Raw genomic sequence first — 22,960 nt, 5'->3', positions numbered from 1 at the left:
TTGTAGAACAGAGCTGCTCACCACATGGTAACCAGGAAGTGCAGCGTGTGCAAAGGACTAGAGATGAACTATGTGTTTCAGGACCTATACTTAGTTACCTACTTCTTTCAACTATACTCCATCCACTGATCATTCATTCATTTGTGAATTCATCAGTGGATTAATCCAGTAGTGGCAATAATAGTATCAAAACCCAACCACCTCTCAATAGCACAACCAAATGGGACAAGTCTGGTACTTACATGCACGCATAGAGTATGGAGTATAACCTCTATATAAAGTGCTTAAAACTTTTGAAAGAGTATGAGGGCAATCTGTGATTATATTTCATATGATCACAAATATGAGAATACACATTTTCTAACCATTGTGGGCAAAGGTATTTACCATAGCTAGGGACATCAGGACTTCAAAGATGCCAAAATGATACAATTAAATGCATGGGATTCTTCCTAATTAAGTATGATCCTTTTTACCTTTGAAGTCTTGTATTTAAAAACAATTGATGTATGCTAAGTGAAATGAACTCCATGTTATGTAAACAATTGTTATATCACAGTTGTAACTACTTTCAACGTCCCATGTGTATCTGTAGCTTCTATTATTGATGATGTTCTTGTATCACCTTCCTGTGGTTGTACCTACACTATCTTTGTAATCTTATCAGAGTATATTGGAAACCGTGTATACTGGTATTAGATGTAGGAAATTGAGAGGGAATACCAAAATTGAGAGACACAGGGTAAAAAAAGACAAACAACTACAAAAGCAATACTTGCAAAACTGTTTGGTGTAAGTGAACTGAACACCTCATGGGGGGGGAAAGGGAAAGGGGGTATGAGGGATGAGGTAACCAACAGTACAAGAAATGTATCCAATGCCTAATGTATGAAACTGTAACCTCTCTGTACATCAGTTTGATAATAAAAATTTGAAAAAATAAAAACAATTGATGTTCCATATATTTATTCAACATATTTTTCTTTCTGTTTTCTGTGTGATTCTCTTTTTCTTTTTTCCTCAGTCAAGTGTTCTTTTGGGTTTTTTGAAACCTACATATTAAAAAAAACTTAAAAGAGGGGGAAAATATATTTATTTTTCTACTCTCAAAATTATAGCTATACCCTGAAGCAAGGAATATAAAATGTCCTGGCTGATTGCATGAGGAGTCTGTGTAAGTGAAAGAGAAGAGGCAATAAAGGAAAAAATAAATAAATTCCTTAGTAAGTTTTAAAAATTAGTAAATAGAAGTTTCCCTTCAACTAAAGTAAATGAGCCGTTCCTACACACAATCTAGTCCTCTGACTCAGAATGTCCCTTTCCGAACTCACAGCTTTTGCAAATTTGTTCAGGATGTGAAAATGAAACAGAGTTTATCTGTATTCATATGTTTCTGAGGGAGCTGAGAATATAGAAATATATAGGAAGTGGTTGGTGAAAGTCCTCAGTTGTTATCGATAATATGCTCCATGCTAATTTCAAAAAGCAAACAGAAAAACAAATGAAGCATGTCCCTCTGGCCAATACCAGGTCTCATTCTTCTGAAGTTGCCATGCTATGCTTCACTTCGCACCTCACCTGTGATTTCAATCTAAAAATTGTGATGGAAATGCCTTAACCCCAGACCACAAGAGACCATTTCATTACCGAATACATTTTCCTTTCAATGGTGGCATCACGGATACATGTTTCTTGGCTCTATTAGCCATGAATTGACTCAATCTTTCCTTTTGAAGACTTTGGAAAGATAAACATGCATTCCTGATTGGTTACGAGACAGAGGAGGGAGAGGAGATGAGGAAGAGGGAGAGAGGGAAGGAAAGAGAGAGAAAATCTGAGTAAAACTGGTTATAAGAGTAAATACAAAGTTTTGCGAATACATTTTTGAAACTAAAACAGTAGAGTGATAAAATCTGTTGAATTACTTTTTAGGGTACATCATGTAATAACCTGAGGGGGCGGGAAGCCCCGCCCCATGTGGGCGTCCTTGCCATGCCCCACTGCGGAGCATATAAGGGGATCCCCCCCAGTTGAGGGGATTGGAACCCCCATCCCAGACTACAGGCGGCTGGGGGAGATAAGAGGGCCGGATTTCCTGAAAGGAAGGCGCCAAGAGGTCTCTCCTGGGGATGAGCAGTGCCCGGGTAGGAGAGCTGGAGGCCAGGGGAGAGCAACTGTGGAGAGCCACTTTGTCCTGGACTTGCTTCCCCCCCTTGTTCTTTTCCCGATTCCTGATCACGTTATTGATGTGTCTAACAACGTTTCCTTATCAATCTCTTGATCATGGATCCTTACGTCAGGGTTGTGCTTCAGAACACAAAGTACAAAGACATTTAACATTAAAAAAGTAGTAGAAGTTCTCTGTTTTTGTTTATTTTTTTTATTTAATTTTATTGTCAAGATGGTGTTCAGAGGGTTATAGTTACATACATAGGTAATGAGTACATTTCTTGTCAAACTTGTTACCCCACCCTCGCTTTTCTCCCACCTTCCCTTCCACGGAGTTTACAGTTCATTTCCAGCCTATTGTCTCGTGAATATTGCTGTAGCATTGGTTCACCTTTTATCATGTATCTCACCAGTTTGATGTTCCCCTTCCATTCCTTAACACAGATAAATGTATATACAATATCCAGGGTACCAAAATTAAATCGAGTGACAACAGGGGATAAGCCATAGGAAAGAGAAATGAAAGAAAAGAGAAATAATTTCACATAGCTATGTACATGTGATCGTATAAAATGATCATATAAGCAAAATGAACTCCAGGATATGGAAACAATAGGTTTTTCAACTATGTTTTGATGGAGATTCCTCTTCAGACTCAGTAATTTTTGGCATCAAGATTTCCTTCATTTCATTGTGAATATTATCAAAATTTTATGTTCTTTATTTATTTCATTATTAATAATCCTAATCTGCAAATGATTCAAAGTCAAAGTGTCATTTCTTTTGGTATGGAAATATAGAAATCTTGACTTGAGACTATTTCCAAGTTTCTTCTAGTACCTTCCACACAGATTCCAATCGTGTGTTTCTACTGCATTCTATGTGAGCATGTAAAATAGTTTTAGATATTTTACTTATTGTAAGCATTTTGAAACTGTTGAAATAGAGGGACATTTGAGCCTATTAGCATATAGGTATATATCACTGAAAAATGGTACATAATATTTTCCCTTAAAATAATGTTTAAAGCCAGGTATTGGTGGCTCATGTTTATAATCCTTGCTACTCTGGAATCTGAGATCTGAGGATCATGGTACAAAGCCAGCCCATGCAGAAAAATGCATGAAGATCTTTTTTTTTTTTTTTCTCAAATTTTTATTATCAAACTGATGTACAGAGATGTTGGGGATTATTATGGCCTGGGAAAGGCTGCCCTCCCACCAGCCTTGGGACAATGGAAGTCCCTCCCACCTTCTGGCCTCCACCCCTTGGGAGGTGAACACGTGCGTGCCACCATGATGGGGTTGTCCCGCCCACAAAGGGAAGTTTCGTGATGTCACTTGATGAACGTGACCCCTAGCCTATGACTGGCCCTTTGGCCAGCCCCCTTTCTTTCCCGCCATTACTTCTATATAAGTGCCCTTCCATATTAAAGTCTTTGAGACGCTTCCCACCACCGCAGCGTGTCCCTGATGCCTTCCTTTTTGCCTCCGCCCTTGGTAACATGTGGGGGGACTGGGGGGAGGGGAAGCTTCAGCAACCCTTCCTCAACTTAGCGCAGGTCCATGTGAGCACGCCTTTGGCCTTCCGCTGGTGGAGGGCCAGGCTGAGTGCTCTTTCATAGAGTTTGTGGTTACCATTCTCCCCGTGGGGGGAGAAAGGGGGTGTCCAAACCCCAACACAGAGAGGTTACAGTTTCATACTTTTCGCATTGGATACATTTCTTGTACTGTTTGTTACCTTGTCCCTCATGCATGAAGATCTTATCTCCAATTAAATACCCAAATCCAGAGGTACAACTGTGGAGTCATACGATTCTATACTTGAGAAAAAAAAATAGGCAAGGACAGTGCCCAGGTCTGAGTACAAGTCCCAAGAGTAGCGCGCGCGTGCACACACACACACACACACACACACACACACACACGGAGAGACATATTAAAAAGTTTATAATTCTTGTATCAAATTCAGTTATTTGATGACACAAATGAGTATTTGCAACTAAATCTGTCTTTATCTGGTCTCTTAAGAGGAGAGTCTATATTTGGGAAAATCAAGAAAAAGTTATATATCTGCTTATTTTTGTAAAAGAAAGCCACATAGAGATATTATGGAAATTAACACTCCCCAAATGACACAACCATCGTAGAAGAGAACAAGGAATTGTATTCAATAGAAGATGTGGAACTAAGAATGAGGAACTTGAAAATAAAATGGAGGTTCCTGTAGGTAAACAGCCAGGTGGAGGAGAGATTTATTTCAATGTACTTCAGTAGTGATACTATTGTGTTTTGCACTGTGGAAATGCAGCCAATTAAAGTAAATAAAAACATGCTTCACATTTTTATTGCGATAAATTTGCTCAACGTCATATTGTTTAGGTTCAATTCCCTTTCTTCTCCATACATATATGTAATATTTATGGGTATTACTTTTTTCCAGGTCACAAAACATGTCTTAATAAATTATATATCCTTCAGGAATGGGGAGATCATCTTTTTAGGGAGTAAATATCCATAAGATTTATCTATAAAACGCTAAATAAAACAGGTTTCCTGCAGGTACAAAAGTCTGTATACCTGTTTACCCAAAATGTCTATCATATTAACCAAAAATACGTATTATAGTGCTAATTTCAGGTCTAACATTTTTCATTTTAAAATATTAATTACTAGATATCTACATTATGTATAAATAAAAAGAATATGATCACAAATTAAGATTTTGTGGATAATTATTTTTAACATAAAGTATCAATTTGCATGCATAAACTAATCTTATTAATATTGTCTTAAGGCAGAATTCTTTAGACTATACCCAGCCCTAACCCATTAATCATTTCTTTTCCATGAATGAACATGATGCCTGAGAATACCATGAGACAGATCCCGAAGCAAGTCTCTGCAGACTGAGCCTGCTCAATGAGGTGGTTTATTTGAAAGCAGAGCATTTTCTCTGGCCTAGTAAAATAGTGAAAACAATACATTCTTCCTGGTCTTGAGGATGTGAAGACCCAGAATCAGGGATGAATCTGCCACCTTCAGAGTGACTCTTAGCTGACAAGCAACACAAAAGCAGATAGTCCTGGAGCCTGTAGGTCTAGGATTAAAATGATTCCAGGACCATGATGAAGTTGGAAGCAGATAATTTCAAGTCAAGCTTCTAGATGAGAAAGTGGCTTGGACAACAATTTAATTTGATTCTTGTGAGACCCTGAACAAAGGGATTCACAGAAACTAACATTCCTTTACATCATTCCATTTATAGTATTTTTCACTTGATGCTATATGATGAAAATTTATTTGCCCCTCACCAAATTAATATACTGAGCTACTACTCACCCCATATGGTGATAACAAAAGGTAGGGATTTCACAAGATTTTCAGATCATGAAGTCTTGGATAGATCCACTTTGAAAGAGAACCAGAGAACTTCCTTGACCTTTTAACTGTGCAAAAGCACCTCTACAGACATGTTTTTTTATGACCCAGAAACTGATCCTTTGCCAATCATGCAATTCACCAGCATATTCATGTTCTACTTCTTAGCTCCCAGAACTGTGAGAAACCAATGCTGGTTGTTCAAGTCACTGTTTCCATGGTATCTTTGTTAGATTAGCTTGAATAGACTAAGATACAAGAGATAAGCAGCTAAGTCAATTGGGTAAGTACTATCTTAACTTTCTTTGATAAGTTCAAGAAATTTTATGTTTGCCTATATAAAATCCATTATTGTATGTTGGTCACCAGTGGCTCACATCTGTAATCCCAGCTACTAAGAAGACTGAAATCTGAGGATCCAAGTTCAAAGTCAACAGAGGCAGAAAAGATGATGAGACTTTTATGTTTAAGTAAGCACCAAAAAGCAAAAAGCCAGAAGTGGAGCTGTGACTCAAGTGATAGGGTGCTAGCCTTGAGTACAAAGGCTCAGAGACAGAGCCCAGGCTGAGTTCCAGCCCCAGATCTAGCACACACACACACACACACACACACACACACACACACACACACACACACACACAGACACAGCACTGTCATGGGTTAGTTTTGTAATATTCTACCATCTCAGTCCATCTCAGTCCCTACTGGTCCAGTACCCAAATTATGAGTTAGAGACTTGGTCTCCAATTGAGCAGTATTTAGAGGCCATTCAATCCAAAGGACTCACATCTCCTCAATGGGTTAACATGATGGATTTGTACCAAATAGACTATTGGGAGGTAATAGAGTGTATAATAGTAAGGGCAGAGTTGTAGAAATGTACCCATGGAGAATACATCTTGTCCTCACTCCATCCCCTCTACTTTCTATAGGTGAACACATATATTCCATCACTTGGTCTTGCTATGATACTGTCTCACAAATGCCCATGTGTCAGGGTCATTTGGCCTTGGGCGGAAACACCCAAAACTGTGAAACAAATAGTCCTTTATCTTGTAACTTGATTTCTCTCAGGTATTTTGCCACTGTTATAGATAACACAATCACTTAACAGAGTAAAGCCTTCAAGCAGGGTCAAAGGAGTTTTACAAGAAGTTACTCAGTTAAATAGTTATTATTCATCAAAGGTATATTTTAGAAGTTGATTTCTTGTTATAAAAATGGAGCAAAATAATGTTAAATGAAGAAATAGATTGTAATAGGTGTAGTGCTTCATTTCTTTTTATGCTGTATGTGTTTGTATAATGATGAGCATATATGCATGGATATGCTATAAACATAGATGATACTTGATAAAAGTGTCAAAACATTAAAGGAAATATCTAATGGATCTGTTGAGGTAATTTATGTTTTCTATGTTGAGTAGTAATTGAGTACTAATCCTAGCAGAAGTTTATTACTTTTCATGTGAAAGCTTGGCCATTTTCTTTTGTTTTTTATTTTTTATTAGTACCATTTTCACTGAACTACCAAAGATGTTTGTAACATCTGTTATAAATATCAGATTCATAAAAGTAGAGTTTACCCTCAAGCCACACATTGAACACAAAGGCCACAACAAGAGTCCCATGGTAGATCTGTCATATACAAATCAATAGCAGGGATGGATTAACACATCAGCAGTGCCTTTGTAAACACAGGGGACAGAAGTGAGCAATGTGTCCTTGTCTAGTTGACATTAGAATACTGTTTATGCACAGTACACATTTCTTTCTACTGTATTTACATAGCTTAATGGGGTTTGGAAAGGTCAGAATCAGAGCTGTAGACAGTTGGAACAGTGAATTACATACAGAGGCTTGTGGGATTCTTAATTATATTATTAAAGGATTTAAATAAGATTACTTTCTACCAAAGAATAGGTCATTCTTGGTATACATTAAAACTGATATTTTCACTTTTCTTTCAGATCTCTATAGCAGATGAATTTTTTTTGTGTTCCAGGTTCCCATGAAATAAAAGTTTGGTCTGCACCATTCTATTTCCTTGTGGAGTATTTGATTTATTTCTTTCCCTCTATTCAATGATTACCAAGCATTATCTTGGATACAAGATAAATGTTTTCTGCGAATCTACTATAGGCAAACTTTGTAAACAGAACGCTAACTGGATAAAGGCATTGATAATTTAAAATTGTTTTCCTGCTATTTCTTTTACTTTCTCATAAGCATTTTAAAAAATTCCAGAAGAGAACCACAAAATGATTGAAATTTCAAGAGACTTAAGAAAAGAACATTACTGTGGCCAAAAGGGAACCTTACTTCATTGTTGGTGGGAATGTAAACTGGTTCAGCCACTCTGGCAAGCAGTATGGAGATTCCTCAGAAGGCTCAATATAGAACTCCCCTATGACCCAGCAGCCCCACTGTTGGGTATCTATCCAAAAGCCCACAAACAAAATCACAGTAATGCCCCCAGCACAACAATGTTCATCGCAGCACAATTTGTCATAGCGAGAATCTGGAACCAACCCAGATGCCCCTCCACAGATGAATGGATCAGGAAAATGTGGTACATATACACAATGGAATTTTATGCCTCTATCAGAAAGAATGACATTGTTCCATTTGTAAGGAAATGGAAGGACTTGGAAAAAGTTATACTAAGTGAAGTGAGCCAGACCCAAAGAAACATGGACTCTATGGCCTCCCTTATTGGGAATAATTAGTACAGGTTTAGGCAAGCCATAGCAGAGCATCACAAGGCCCAATAGCTATACCCTTATGAACACATAAGATGATGCTAAGTGAAATGAACTCCATGTTATGGAAACAATTGATATATCACAGTTGTAACTACTTTCAACGTCCTATGTGTATGTGTAGTTTCTATTATTGATGATGTTCTTGTATCACCTTCCTATGGTTGTACCTACACAATCTCTGTAATCTTATCTGAGTATATTGGAAACCGTGTTTACTGGTATTGGAAGTAGAAAATTCAAAGGGAATACCAAATTTGAGAGACACAGGGTAAAAAAAAGAGAAATAACTACAAAAGCAATGCTTGCAAAAAAAAAAAAAAGAAAAGAACATTACTATGCCAATGAAAATTATGTAGGGACTTTACAAACAAACCAAAACAAAAACAAAAAAAAAAGAAAAGTAAAAGTTCTCCAATTGTAATGACTTTATTCTCTTCCCCCTTGGTCCCTGTGACAGTACATATGAGAATGGAGTTGAGTTTGTTTATCTTCAGCAAAAACAAGCTTCTTCTTAGTCTAGAAATCTCAGAAGTGGGAAAAGAAGATGTAAGCAAGTGAGAAAGGAAGCAAAGTCTTAGCTCATAAGCAATGCCTTTACATGAATGGAAAGTGAGTGAGAATCAATGAATTTTCAAAGCTGTCTCATCTTTTATGAACATTTGCTTGATTGCATTTGTGTCAGTAAAATATATAACACCAGGCCAACCATAGTACTGAAACCAATTTTAAAATATTATAAATTATTAATGAATAGAAATCATTTGATAATGATAAAAGATAAAGCATATGGTGCAAAGAAATTCATCCTAGATGAAATAGTAGATCAAAAGATTAAATAAAGTATATACAAATAGAATATATGGTTTTATATTTACATGGCATTGATGACTTAAGCAATATTCATATTTTTTCAGGGAGGCAGAGTGAAGGGTTTCAATGATAAAGAGTAAGGGAACAAGTCTATGCATTTTATGATACTTTGAGAAATCACGTTTCTGAGTGTGAAAATCCTCATATATAGTAAATCTACTCACTGCTTTTTCAAGTCTGTTCAGACAGCTGGACCTTCCTGTATATGTGTTTCTCTAGGAGGTCTATTTCATGGGAAAATTATTTTCTTTATTTGGTACATCCACTACCTTCCTGATAAGGTCACCAGTCAGTAAGATATTGAACTAAACACCAATTATATATGAAATGTGCTTTATTGTAAATCGAAGGGGAGTTTCTCATTTTCCATAAGGAAGTTTAGGGCCTTTACCTATAAAGTAGTGGAACAATAAGCAGATTTTGCACATAAACCGATTTATAGGTTCAGACATTTAGAGCTGTATAGGGACACACACTACAGCCTATATGTAGCCTATGAATACTTCTGAACATTAGTAATATGTAATTCATAGTAGTAATTTGTAGTAATACTTCTGTGATGTACAACATTGTAAATATTTCTGTCATAATAAATTCTATTAAGCATCACAGTACATAAGTTATAGTACTTGCTGTAGAGTAATTCAGTATTGTTATGCATTATAGATAATTCAGTAATGTAGTATACAGACAGTATATAATGTCTCTTGAGAGTTATAAACAGCATTATTACTCCTAATTTGAGTTATATTCAAATGTGTTCATTTCACCGAGAACATTAAGGAGTTTTCCAATTCCATATTTTTTATTTGTGTTTTTTTTTGTTTGTTTTTGTTTTTGCCACTCCTGGGGCTTGAACTCAGGGCCTGAGCACTGTCCCTGGCTTCTTTTTGCTCACGGCTACCACTCTACCACTTGAGCCACAGCGTCACTTCTGGCTTTTCTATATATGTGATGCTAAGGAATCGAACCCAGGGCTTCATGTATACGAGGTGAGCACCTTACCACTAGGCCATATTCCCAGCCTTTTGCAGTTTATATTTGTTTTATTTTTAGGACATAGAAGTTAAACATGGAATAGCATTATACTAAAAAGAAACAGAAAATCATTTTATGGACAAAATTAATTCTTCCAAGAATGACTTTAACATATTTAGTTGAATTTTAATTTATTTGTCTACTTAGAATACTTTTTCTCATAATGCACTGAAGATGAAACAAGTGGTTTGGCACCTCACACATTACCGCCAATAAAAAGAAAATGAGCTAACTCTGTCAAAGGGGCATTCCCCTTTATCTGATTGAATTCTGCATAATGCTGTGCTTGGTGGAAATTTTAATAGTGTCACACCATGAAGCAAGCAAAAGGACTATAAAACCCTGTACCTTGTCTGGGCTTGAATGGTAACCTAGCATTGATCTTTTTGTACTGATATGCTAACAGCAGGCTCAATTATGAGATTGAACCTAATTTAACACATGGACCAACCAAAGTAGAATGTCAGCCAAAATCAAATTCATATACTGCATGCATTCTAAACTAGTACAATTTCCATTAGCATTTGAACAGATTTTCTGCCATCTCTTTTTTATTTCATAAATGCAGCATCAGCGGTAAAGATGCAATTTGGATAAAAACACGGGATCTATTTATTAATATTTCTTCTTTTTGTGTTAGAAGTGAATTACATGTTAAAAATATAGTGAACACTGAAGTTTGCTATAGAAAAATCTGAACTCTCGAGTTTACTAAGTAACATTTCCCAATATTTGACAATTAATTATGTTTATGTATATAAACAACTTTAAAATTTCTTTATAAACTGAAGATTTGAAATATAGTAAAACTTCATTGTTGCAAATACTTGTTGAATTGTCAGATATAAACATATCAGATTAACTGCTATAACATGAAACTATTATCCAAACGTGAATGTGAAAAATGTATTTGGTAAAATCAGGACTGTAATAACAATTCAGACAACTAAAACTCAGAAGATAGTATGTGAATGAAAAATTAGAAAGTTCAAATATTCAGTTCAGTCAGAATATTTAATCTGTGCAGATAAAAATGATCATAAATGATTACCAATATCTATAACTTGTAACATACCCAGTTAATGGTGCTGCATTACTGATGGGAGTCAAATCATTTCATCATTGAATTATTCACTTATTCTTGCAGTTATCAATTCATCCATTCAATTAGTAAAGTCTTTATGGGATGGCTAATTTACCATAGCACTTTGCATACAAATAGCTACATAATCTCTTGTGCATTAATCATACCCAATGCAATGTGAGGTATCAGTTCTCTCATCAGGTGATGCTAGAGAGCTCTTCAATCTTTGAACCCGAGCTGGCATTCATAACTTGCTCTGCACAAGATAATTTGATGGAAGGAATAATATGACCGCCTTACGAGCCTTCATCTGTAAGAACATTTCTGGGAGGCATGTCCAGTTACCATGTAAACAGGTCTGAGCTAACTTGCTTGAAGGTGAAACCATTCAGTCTACCTTGTCTCTTCAGACACAAAGCAGCCACTCTCTTAAGCACAGGTATCTCATTGTCTGAATTTGTGTAACTGAACCTGGACGAGATCAGGAGGGCTGCCTAGCTAGTTGCAGGCCCGCAGATCCACTGAGCTCTGAGCTTGAATTGTTATTTTAAGTCACTGAGTTGGGGGTGTTTGTAATGCAGCAAAGGCTTACTGAGCTCATTGAAAATATTATGTATACATAGAACAATAAATAATGTTGGTTTTTGATGCAAAATTTCCTGCGCTTTCCATCTGTGTGCCATTTGTGACATTTGCTTGTGGTTGTATGAATAAAGAATAGCAGGTAAAAAGGTATAGATAAGGACTTCAGTCAATGCTTCCAATATTCTATCATTTTTCTTGTATTTATTTCTTGTTCTTTTTGATATCCTAAAATCATGTCTATAAAATTGTATTTATAATTAATAACCTGAAAATGGACTAATCTGTAAAGCCTGTCTAACTTTTAGATTTTATTTTGAATGCAGTCCTGTTTTTTTCCAGTGTAAATATAATATAAATAATTGATGGTAGCTTTAGTCAACACTTCTATAGCAGTCATATAAAAAACAATAATATGTGACAATAATGAGAATTATTTCAGCCAGAAAACTTGGTCTTTGGATGATAAAACATTATAATTATAAGGAGAACAGTCCAGAAGCCACTCTTTGACACAGCACACTTTTCTGCTTTCAAATATCTACTCTGGATCCTTCTCTTTGTAACAACACCTGCACTTACTTGGAAATATTCAGGTGAAGATCACTTACTTTTTTTGGTTGTGAACAGGGTAACAGTTTGCACCTGCAGTAAAAATTAGTCACTAAGATGATTTTTCTAGAAATGAATTCCACATATCCAGTGTGGCTTGTCTACTTTTCCTGTATCATCCTGGTTGTTTAGTCCTTCGTTGAGACAGCAGAGATGCATTTTCCCTTGGCAGTTACCTACCTAAGACTTAATGGAAAAGAAGTTTCTTTTTTACTTTCAGCTCATCTCTTGGAACTTATCATACTCAATGCCTAGATAACACGTATGTATATGTGCATACACACATGTTTACACACACACACACACACACACACACTTCCAGTGACAATAAAAGAACAATATGCTTAAACTCAGGGATTTTAGAAGTATATGCTCCATTTAGGAAACCGAATCAGAAGTATTTATTGTAACCATTGTGTGTTATTATGTGTTATATTTACTTTTTTCCTCCCCATGTGTGTCATGATGGACATGCAATTCTCCCTTTGAGCAGTCTGTGGATGGAATGTTTTAGACAGAAATGGGCATTTGACCATCAATCCCCAAGGACTGAGGGAGGGGGACAAATGTATTTGCCATAATATTTTTCCTTTCCAAGTTGTTGAGCGAATGTACTTTCATGATTGCAACTCCCGAAGTTCAATAAACTCACTAATAATTGTAGTCTGCCTTCAATAGCTCAAGTGGGAGCAGTTGTTTCACACAGAAATCCCAAGCAACATTCTATGATTGTTTGTGATTCCAATCTGGCACATTAAGGAGTCACAAGTGCTGAATTTTAGCACAGAATTTATTCTTAATATAAGAAAGAAGGTGAACATTATAATGTTACTTTTTAAGTCTCCTTTGTTACTTAAAAACTACAGGATCTGACCGAGAATCCAGAGGCCTTTCCTGTTTTCCTGTTCTGCAGACGATTTTGATATTAGTTTGCAATTAAAAAATAAATCTATAAAATGTGCAAACTTTATTGCAACTGACTGGCACCCAACTCGGGTGATGGTTTTCTACAGGGAAAAACAGTAGAGGAGTGGGGAAGGAAACAAAAATTATCACTTAATAAAAACCCACAAAGTCAACACATGAGAAAAAATTATTTAAATAACTTAGAGAAGAGACATCCACATGCTGGAAATTACACAAATAATGCTTCCAAAATATTGCTGTTTTAAATGCTGGTTTGTTATTTTATTTGAGATAGTAAGTTTAATACTAGTTTTGCTCTTGTAGTATTTTTAACTGCATCAAATCATGGCAGACCATTGATAATTCTATGCCTGAGAATCCCTTTCTGGTTTCCATACTTTGGGAACACATGCGGATAACAGGTTCTATATGGTGATACAGGCTTCAGTTATTGCTTAGAACTCTACCTGGGAGATCATCAACTCCTCACCTTTCTGAACAGTTACTTGACAAAACAGTATTCTGTGATGAAACATTTAGTCAACGAAGTTCCACTTGACTTCTTCAGCTTTTGTGGGCAGACTGTTATCAATGATAAGATGTTCTAGTCAATGTCGAATGGAAATAGGTGACACAAAATTCTTCGTACAAACTACAATGTACAAATCCACTGTGCCATTGGTATCTTACTGTAAGTAAATTGTACAGACTGATGTAATCTTGGAATTGATCCTCAGCTTGAAATTGTAGATGATCGATTGAATGTTTACATGGGTTATTAAACATCTTCAGGAGTTACAACGTTTGGAGCATTGTACTAAAGGTGAATACGTATGATCATTTGAACATACTCTCTTAAATCCTAAATGTTAATTAATGAAGTTTTCATAAAATATCTAGATTTTTGCTAGGCAACCGTGGCTCACACCTGTAATCTGACTACTTGAGAGGCTGAAAGTAGAAGAATCTTCATTTGAGGCCAGTCCAAGCAGAAAAGTTTAGGAGACACTATCCCAATTATGGAATTATTTATGATGGTTTTATACAAAGAATAATCAGGATTCAGGATAGGTTTTGTGGGACTTCAATGAATGAAAATTATAATTATTTACAAATTTTATTATATTTATACAATGGTGCTAATACCTATGGCATATATGAATGTATGATGTATATGTATACCTAACATTTAATAATCAGTAATAATAATAACACAATTTCTTCAATAGCTGAATTGAGGCTTCCTTTTGTTAGCTACTAGACTCTACTTATTCATAGTATGTATTGAAAGCATTTTGAAATGTAAATTTGGAAAATTACTTAGGATGTCAAACTATGAAGGAAGTATTAGAAAGCATAAACAATTAACATATAATTACCTTATATGTCATTACTTTCCTGTAGTCTAGTTGTTGGATATCAATATTTTGTTAATAAAAATATATTAGTTGTCTTGAGCTTGCAAGAATAGTCCATTTAAATCAACTCCTGTCCTAATCACGTCTTCAAGGAAAAACTGATACTATTTTCATTGATTGTCACTGGCTGTCCTAATACTTCTGAAAATAAAATGAACACAACAACCACTAGTTATTCTAAGTAGTTTAGGTATCTAGAGAGTTCTTTACATTCTTTTTCCTTATCCTCTGATTCATGAGATGGATGGATAACAGGGTTTTTGTCATGTGAACTCCCATTGGGTAAACCCTACTTCATTGTTGGTGGGAATGTAAACTGGTTCAGCCACTCTGGCAAGTGGTATGGAGATTCCTCAGAAGGCTAAACTTAGAGCTCTCCTCTGACACAGCAGTCCCACTTTTGGGCATCTATCCAAAAGACCACAAACAAGACCACACTAAAGCCACCAGTACAACAATGTTCATCGCAGCACCATTTGCCATTCCAACACAGATGCCTCTCAGTAGAGGAGTGGATCAAGCAAGTGTGGCAAATATATACAATGGAATTCTATGCCTCTTTTAGAAAGAATGACACTACCCATTCAGAAGGAAATGGAATGACTTGAAAAAAATCATACTAAGTGAAGTGAGCCAGACCCAAAGAAACTTGCACTCTATGGTTTCCCTCATAGGGAATAATTCGTACATCTCTAGGATAGACATAGCAGAAGATTCTTCTTTCAGTTTCCTGTCATACCATGTGAGCTGTCACTCTCACTGCCATTTCTGCCATCATTGCACTCTCCATTTGGAGATGAATGCAAGGGCTCCTTGCCAAAGCTGGTGACATGTGTTTAGACATTTGCTCTTCCAAACTGGAAAGTAAATAAACTTTTTCTCTTTGTAAGGTAGCCAACTTGAGCAAGAAAAAGCAGGCTAATACAATTAATAGTACAGAAAAGAAAAAAAATTAATTTTTTTTGCCTAAGTAAAACTCCATACATTTTTCCTTTCTGTCATTCAGTTACTTGTTACATTTAAGGATGGTGTTCTGAACATTGCTAAAACCTGCATTTGCATTGATCCATTGTAATCTTATTGTATGTGTTTGTGTTTATGTGTCTGTGTGTGCATGTGTGTGCCTGTGTATGTATACACAGATACGTATATAGTATATTCCATATAATATATAAATTTGTATGATACATAACATGAATTTCAATATTTATATATATTTAATAGTACATATGACATGCATTTTATTTACATGATATTTATATATGATATTATTATCCTATATATACATATATGTATATATGTATATATATGTATATATATGTATATATATATATATATATATATACTTTTTTTTTTCAGTAATAGGACTGAACTTGGGACCTCTGGTCCCAAGATACAAATGAACTGTTCCTTGTTTTACACAAGTTTGAAAAGGACTGCAAATCTTTCTAAATATGACACAGTACCACTAGACTTCTTTACTTTAATGATAATTTTTGTTGCCTCCTTCCCCCTCCAACCTTGGCAAAAGGTATAAAAACATGGTTGTTTCTATATTCTGTTGCCATCTGTCTGATGGCATCAAGATCGCCTGCCCTTCTTCCTACTCATAGTGCTTTGTGAGGTTTTCCTCTGATGCTAGGCCATGCCATCTGATTCTGAGGTTCTGTGCCTGTGGTGAACATCTGGAGTACTTGGCTTAAGGTAGATTTTGCTTGCTGCTCGTTGTGGTAGACACACTATAGTTCTTAATAGTTATTCCCTTAGTTTATGTATTGGAGTAAATTGGTTTCTTTCCTGTAAAACATCTTCCTTTGCACTTGTTTTCAAAGCTATCCAGGATCTTGTCTAAACCTTGGTTCCTTTCCAGTTCTTGCAGCTGTAAGTTTGTAATATGTTTACATTTGAATTGCATATCCTCAGCTGTATAACTATGTTTTTACTTTCTATAGTCTTATCATAAAGAGCTTTGTAAACAGCTTCTCCTTTGTGCTGAGCATTATTTTTATTCAATAATAATTCTATTTGATTTTGTTGTGGATTGGTGTTATGCTGAGGCCAGATGTGTGTTTAGTTTGGCATAATTATGAGATGTAGTAGTATTATTTTGTGGGAGTGTTTTGGTAAATTTAACACCTCTGACGTTTCTCTGTAATTTATTAGAAAAGTAGCACCAAATGGCACATGGTTTATATGGAATTTGCATAAATGTTGTCTTTATTGATATCAGTGTGAAGAAAGACAATCTTACATTTGAGATGTTGAAAATAGCTGAGATGAGAATAAATGTAGGCTGAGGAGGAAGTCAACATGGGAGTAGAATCTGAATACCACGAGTCCAGGAACAGGAAAGTACGGCTTCAAGAAAGAAATTAAATGGAAGGTTATAGGAAAAAAAAATCAATAATGATTTTGAAATTATTTTCATAAGAAAGGTTTCAATATATTGTGCTTTGAAACATTGAAAACTGTCTATCCACACTTTGTTAAATGATCAGAAAATTATTGTTTACCTACCATCCGTAATGAGAGTTTTGTTTTACAAGTTACTAGCTAAAAAATGAAGGAGAAGGTAAAAGTTTGATATGAAATGTACTCACTGTCTTATATGTGAAACTGTAACCCCTCTGTACATCACTTTGACAATAAATACATGAATGATTTAAAAAAAAACTACTAGCTCATATTTGGCCATATCTGGAAAAAAAGTGAAAAAAAAATACTTGACATCAGAGAATTGCCTCAATACATGATGATTTATCAATTGCTTTGCCCTAAATTGCCATGAGAAATTCTTATTGTTTATGAAAGGAAAACATGTTCTCGTATTGACTTAGTAACTTAATTTTCTCCTACAGCTCTCATGATTTGCACTCAATTGTCTTCTTTGGAGCTCCATTTTACTAAGTTCTTGATTGTGGCCTGTTGTGTACAATTTGTACTGTTTTGGTTTGCTGTGAACAGATAAACAGTATTCAATCCTTGCATTTATTACTATCTAACCAATTAAATAAGTATTCTCTACTTTCCAAAGCATTTATTTCCTTCATTGTATACTTCAAAATAACAGCAATTTTCTACCTGTGCCCTTTCCTGTAAACTACCAGGAAATTCAAAGAAGTTGACATCAACCAATTAACATAATTGTATGCAGCCTTAAATTAAAGTTCTCACAAGAATATCTAGAATTCTTGGATGTTTTAAATAAAAAAAAATCAGTATTTATGTACTGCATTGCTGTCTTTTCAGATTTGAAGTGAATGCATAACAAAAAAACATTATATTTTGTTTAATATCCTATTATCATATAAACCAAACTTATGACCTGGATTTATATGATTTATAGAAAATGTAATTTCTAAATTTGTAATTCCCTGAGTTAAATGTTTTTAGCAATGTAAATAGTATTGCTTTTCCCTGGATGGTTCTCAAAAATATATAAAAAAAAAAACCCAACATCTCAAAATCTATTAATAATTCTGATGATAACACTAGCAAATATTTAAGACACAAAAAGGGAGAGATACTAATTAAAGTTTTATTAGACCTGAAATTCCACAAATGGTTAATTAATTGCTGTTGCAATACACCTAGAGGATCTGTGATTATTTCTAGGGAGATGGAATGAATTTCTAAGCCTTTCAGGGAAAATTAATTTAAATTCAATTTAAAATCGACGAGGAATGCACTCATTACCTTACATAACTGTAACTCCTCTGTACATTACCTTGACAATAAAATAAAATGGCATTTAAAAAAAGAAAATAAAATACAAAATACTACACAAAACCAGAAATAAAAATAAAAAAGAAGCAAAACATCCAGCATGACACCAGTAATCATCAGAAATCCTGTGATCACTCTATCTGACCTCAGATACCAAATTTTAAGAAAAGACTCTATTGAGATACTGTGCTCTTATTTGATGAATTAACAAATGACTGGCACTTTCACATTTACCAGGAGGATTCTTATGTTGAATATCATTTTCTGGCAGTGTTACAATCATATAGTTTATGCAAATTCATAGAAATGATTTTTTTAAAAAGTGATTTTAGAAAATGAGAAGTCAGAGGCTTGTTGCTCATGGAGGCCTGGGGCTCGCAGTGAAAAGCATTGGGACAATGGATGCGTGGTGGGGGGGGGAGGGGGAAGCCTCACTTTATCACAATGGGTTTAGTAAAGTTAATGCGTTTCAGAAAAAAATTAAACAATTCCTTATCAAACAGGCACCCACCCATACTTATTGGCCTTGTCCCCTCTTCAGGATTTCATCTCTAACAATCAAATTTCTGCATGCATTACAAACCATACCTTACTGGTAAGGATTAAGCAAGACTGAAGAACAAACCAATAAATACACAATGTCCTCCCCACAGATTATCAAAACTTTTCCGCCTACTGCCTCCTCATATGGACGTAGATGGAGATACTTTCTCTAGTCTATACAAAAAACTTAATGTGTGGAAACAGGAGAACACAATGTGAGTTATGATTCCCACAAATGACAGATGCAAGTACATGAGGACCTTGTGAGAAATGTCCTCCCAAACTAGGATAATTGCATTTTAATCCACATTTTAACAGCATTGGCTGTATGTGACATTTAGACATGTTAGTGCTTTTGACAATGAATATCACACATCTGCTTGGCCTATTTGTAGATTTAGCAGCAGAAGGAGAATTTAAAGATGTACTTTGGTTGGTTGATTGTAGTCTTTTTTGCTAATGCCAGGATGAATGGGTGACTTTTTCTTGAAATGTCTTTCCTGATAGATTTGCCCCACATCCTCTTCTAGAATCTTGCCACCTCCACCAAATAGAGGCAATTTCCCTCCCTTCCCATGAATAAAGGGTGGACTGTTGAATTGCATTAAAAGTGACATAGTGCACTTCTGAGGTTAGATCATACATAAGATGTGGCCTCTACCTAGTTTTCGCACTTGAGATGTTTAATAAGAGAATCTAACCATCAGATTGTGAGAAAGCTCAAGCCATAGAGAGTCATGTCCCAGGTGACAGCCTCCATTTTCTGTCACTAGAACCAGGGGATGAAGTTTTATTTATCTCCACCATTATACTACAAGTCATACTGAAGGGTGATATACACAGAAGAATTATGTCACATTAGTGACATAAATAGATTATGTTTTTCTTTTGTGATGAAACTGTACTTGATATAAGGTACTGTACTTATATAAGGTAAAGGCAACTGCTAGAGGAATGACTGTCACCAAGAAAAGAGTTTATCCTTACACATATTGGGAGGACAAGCCACAAGAAACTGCCTTATTGAATTCAGAAGGCAAGAGGCAGAAAGAATCTGGAAAATGTGTTCATGAGCATTTGAGGGGGGCACGGTTTGCTGGAAATTGAATTCAGGGCCTTGATCATGTTAGGTAAGCACACTAGAACTCTAGCTATGCCTTCAACCTTCTTGTTTTTATTTTGTTGTTGATACAGTGTAACTACTGTTGCTCAGGCTGGCCTGAAATTGACAACCAGTCCTCCTTATTTTGTCTGTTGAGTAACTTGCATGGTAGGTATGTGCTATTATGTTGGCTAGCCCTAATTATTGTTATAATACTTGGGGTAATTTAGACTGAGGACTAGGCACCCTGGGTCAAACTTGCATTGGGATGAGTTTGATGTATTCAGTTATTTCCTGTAGAGGAGGAAAATTTCCAGAGATTCAGGAGGTCAGTAGAGTAGTGATCTATCTATCTGTCTGTCTGTCTATCTATCTATCTATCTATCTATCTATCTATCTATCTATCTATCTATGACTGTCATGGCAGAGAGAAACTGAAGGTCAGAAGGCAAGAAGCCCTTAACAGGCTTAAATTGGAATTTAAGTTGGCTTTAAGAAAATGAGAAACATATATTTTGATATATTTTGATGTTACAGAAAAATAGGTCACATTGTTCAGTAGTAGCAAGTTTCCTCTGAGTTTCTCATAGGGTAGTGATGTGGAATATAGAAAATAGAATTAATAAACTGATGACCTAGCTAAGGAGACTTACTGTCAGAGCATTGAAATTGCTTCTAGTTTCTTACTTTCTCTCATAAAAACAAAAGGGAAACATAAGCTAAAGAAAAAATCTATTTAAAGCAAGTGATAAAGTACTAATTGAGGTTGAATATAACTTATATCCCATTCCCAAACTCCCTGGAAATAGCGCTAAATTTAATAAATTGTTTAAAGCAAGGATTACATCAGGATATTGCTATATAAACGTGATAGGTAGATGAAGCTGTTCTGTAACAGTATAAATCTTTGTTAAATTTCAGAGATAAAAAATTCTTAACCTAATTCAATGATTAACTCTGAAAAAATCATCTTTGAAGACAATTAAGGATATAGTCATTATAGAAATACGAATATGCAAAGCATTGTATTTCAGTAAGATCTGTGGGTATAGATTTTTATGTAATGAGGCAAACACAACAAGATTTATAAGAAATCCATAGATTCTATTAAGACAACACTATTAGCACAAACATCACCAGCAGTTGCTTAAAGATACAGAGGTAAAAAGGGGCTCTTGGATCATTAGATTTCTGTAGATCAGGAAAGCATACAAAAAACCACTATCTATAAATGCCAATGATAATTTATGTCATAGACTAAATAACCGAGAAGCCACCAACATTTCAGAGAGTAAAATCAAGGGTTTGGGCAAACCATTTGTAGAAAGTCGTGCCGAGCTTACTTCAATATAGAATTTCCATGAAATATGATTTTTTGGGTGCTTTAGGTGTTTCCACTTTTTAAACTGAGGGTATAACCATTTGTAACTATATTTAAGTTGAATTTGTAGATGGAAAGCAACAGCTTAGTTTACAGGGTGATTTTCCAGACTCCCTAGAGACTGTACTTAAAAAGTAACAGCTGATGAACTTCTTCTTTAATTGAAACTCATTTAAGTGATGGGCTCCTAGTCTTCAGTCCTGAAACTGATGCCATGATGATGCAAAGCTTTTGGAGATGTTGGGGCGAGGATGAGGGTATTTGTGTATAAGTTATGGCATGATGGCTCACTGTGACAGATTGTAGTTTCTTCACAAAAGAAAACAGTCTCATCAATATTCTAAGACCATGACAACTTGAAAGTACTAAATATGGGATAATTGTATTATTGATGGATTTCTGTTTGTTCTTTAAAAAATAAACACAAATTCTCACTCTGTCTTTATAACAGTGTTTGTAGATTAATATATACAGTTATATTAAAATATCTTTTTGCATGGCTGTTATAGATAGGTTAACATTTTTTTAAAGCTTCTCATTTTTTAACTGCTGAACCTAAGATTCAAATGCATGTATTCTTCTTTGGTTGGAAAGGCAATGATGTGCTTTGTTACTGCATTACATTGTTTTTTATGTAATGATTTTTTGAATAATTATGTTTTATATATATACATACATATGTATGTTTATACATATAGACATATCTTTTGCCAAAGGTATTGAAAACAGAAAATCATCAACATCATCATGGTTATCATTTTCATTTAAGAGTTGAAGAAGGGGCTGGGGATATAGCCTAGTGGCAAGAGTGCCTGCCTCGGATACACCAGGCCCTAGGTTCGATTCCCCAGCACCACATATACAGAAAACGGCCAGAAGCGGCGCTGTGGCTCAAGTGGCAGAGTGCTAGCCTTGAGCGGGAAGAAGCCAGGGATGGTGCTCTGGCCCTGAGTCCAAGGCCCAGGACTGGCCAAAAAAAAAAAAAAAAAAAAAAAAAAAAAAGAGTTGAAGAAACCAGTTCCTTGCTTGAAGTCACAGCTTGATAACTATTACATGAAAAATTTAAGTTCAGGTAGTAAAGTGCTTTTCAGTAAAAAAAAAAACACAAAAAAAAAACAAAAAGAAACAAAATCGCAAAGATGTACATATATCTATTCTGAATTAACATCCATGTCCTTTTTTTCTATATTTTCCATATTATTTGTAAAATAATTGTGTGTGTACTGGTACTGGTGCTTGAACTGAGGGACTGGGCACTATCCTATAGCATTTTTGTTTAAAGCAGGACATCTACTATTTAGTCATAACTTCACTTCTGGCTTTTTGCTAATTAGCTGGAAATTCCTCATAATTTTTTCTCAGTCTCTGCCTTCTGATTAATTAGG

This window comes from Perognathus longimembris, chromosome 16 (genome assembly GCF_023159225.1).
Source record: "Perognathus longimembris pacificus isolate PPM17 chromosome 16, ASM2315922v1, whole genome shotgun sequence".
In the NCBI taxonomy this organism is placed as follows: Eukaryota; Metazoa; Chordata; class Mammalia; order Rodentia; family Heteromyidae; genus Perognathus; species Perognathus longimembris.
The sequence above is the reverse complement of the archived record's forward strand: the minus strand, read 5'-3'. Positions refer to the sequence as shown.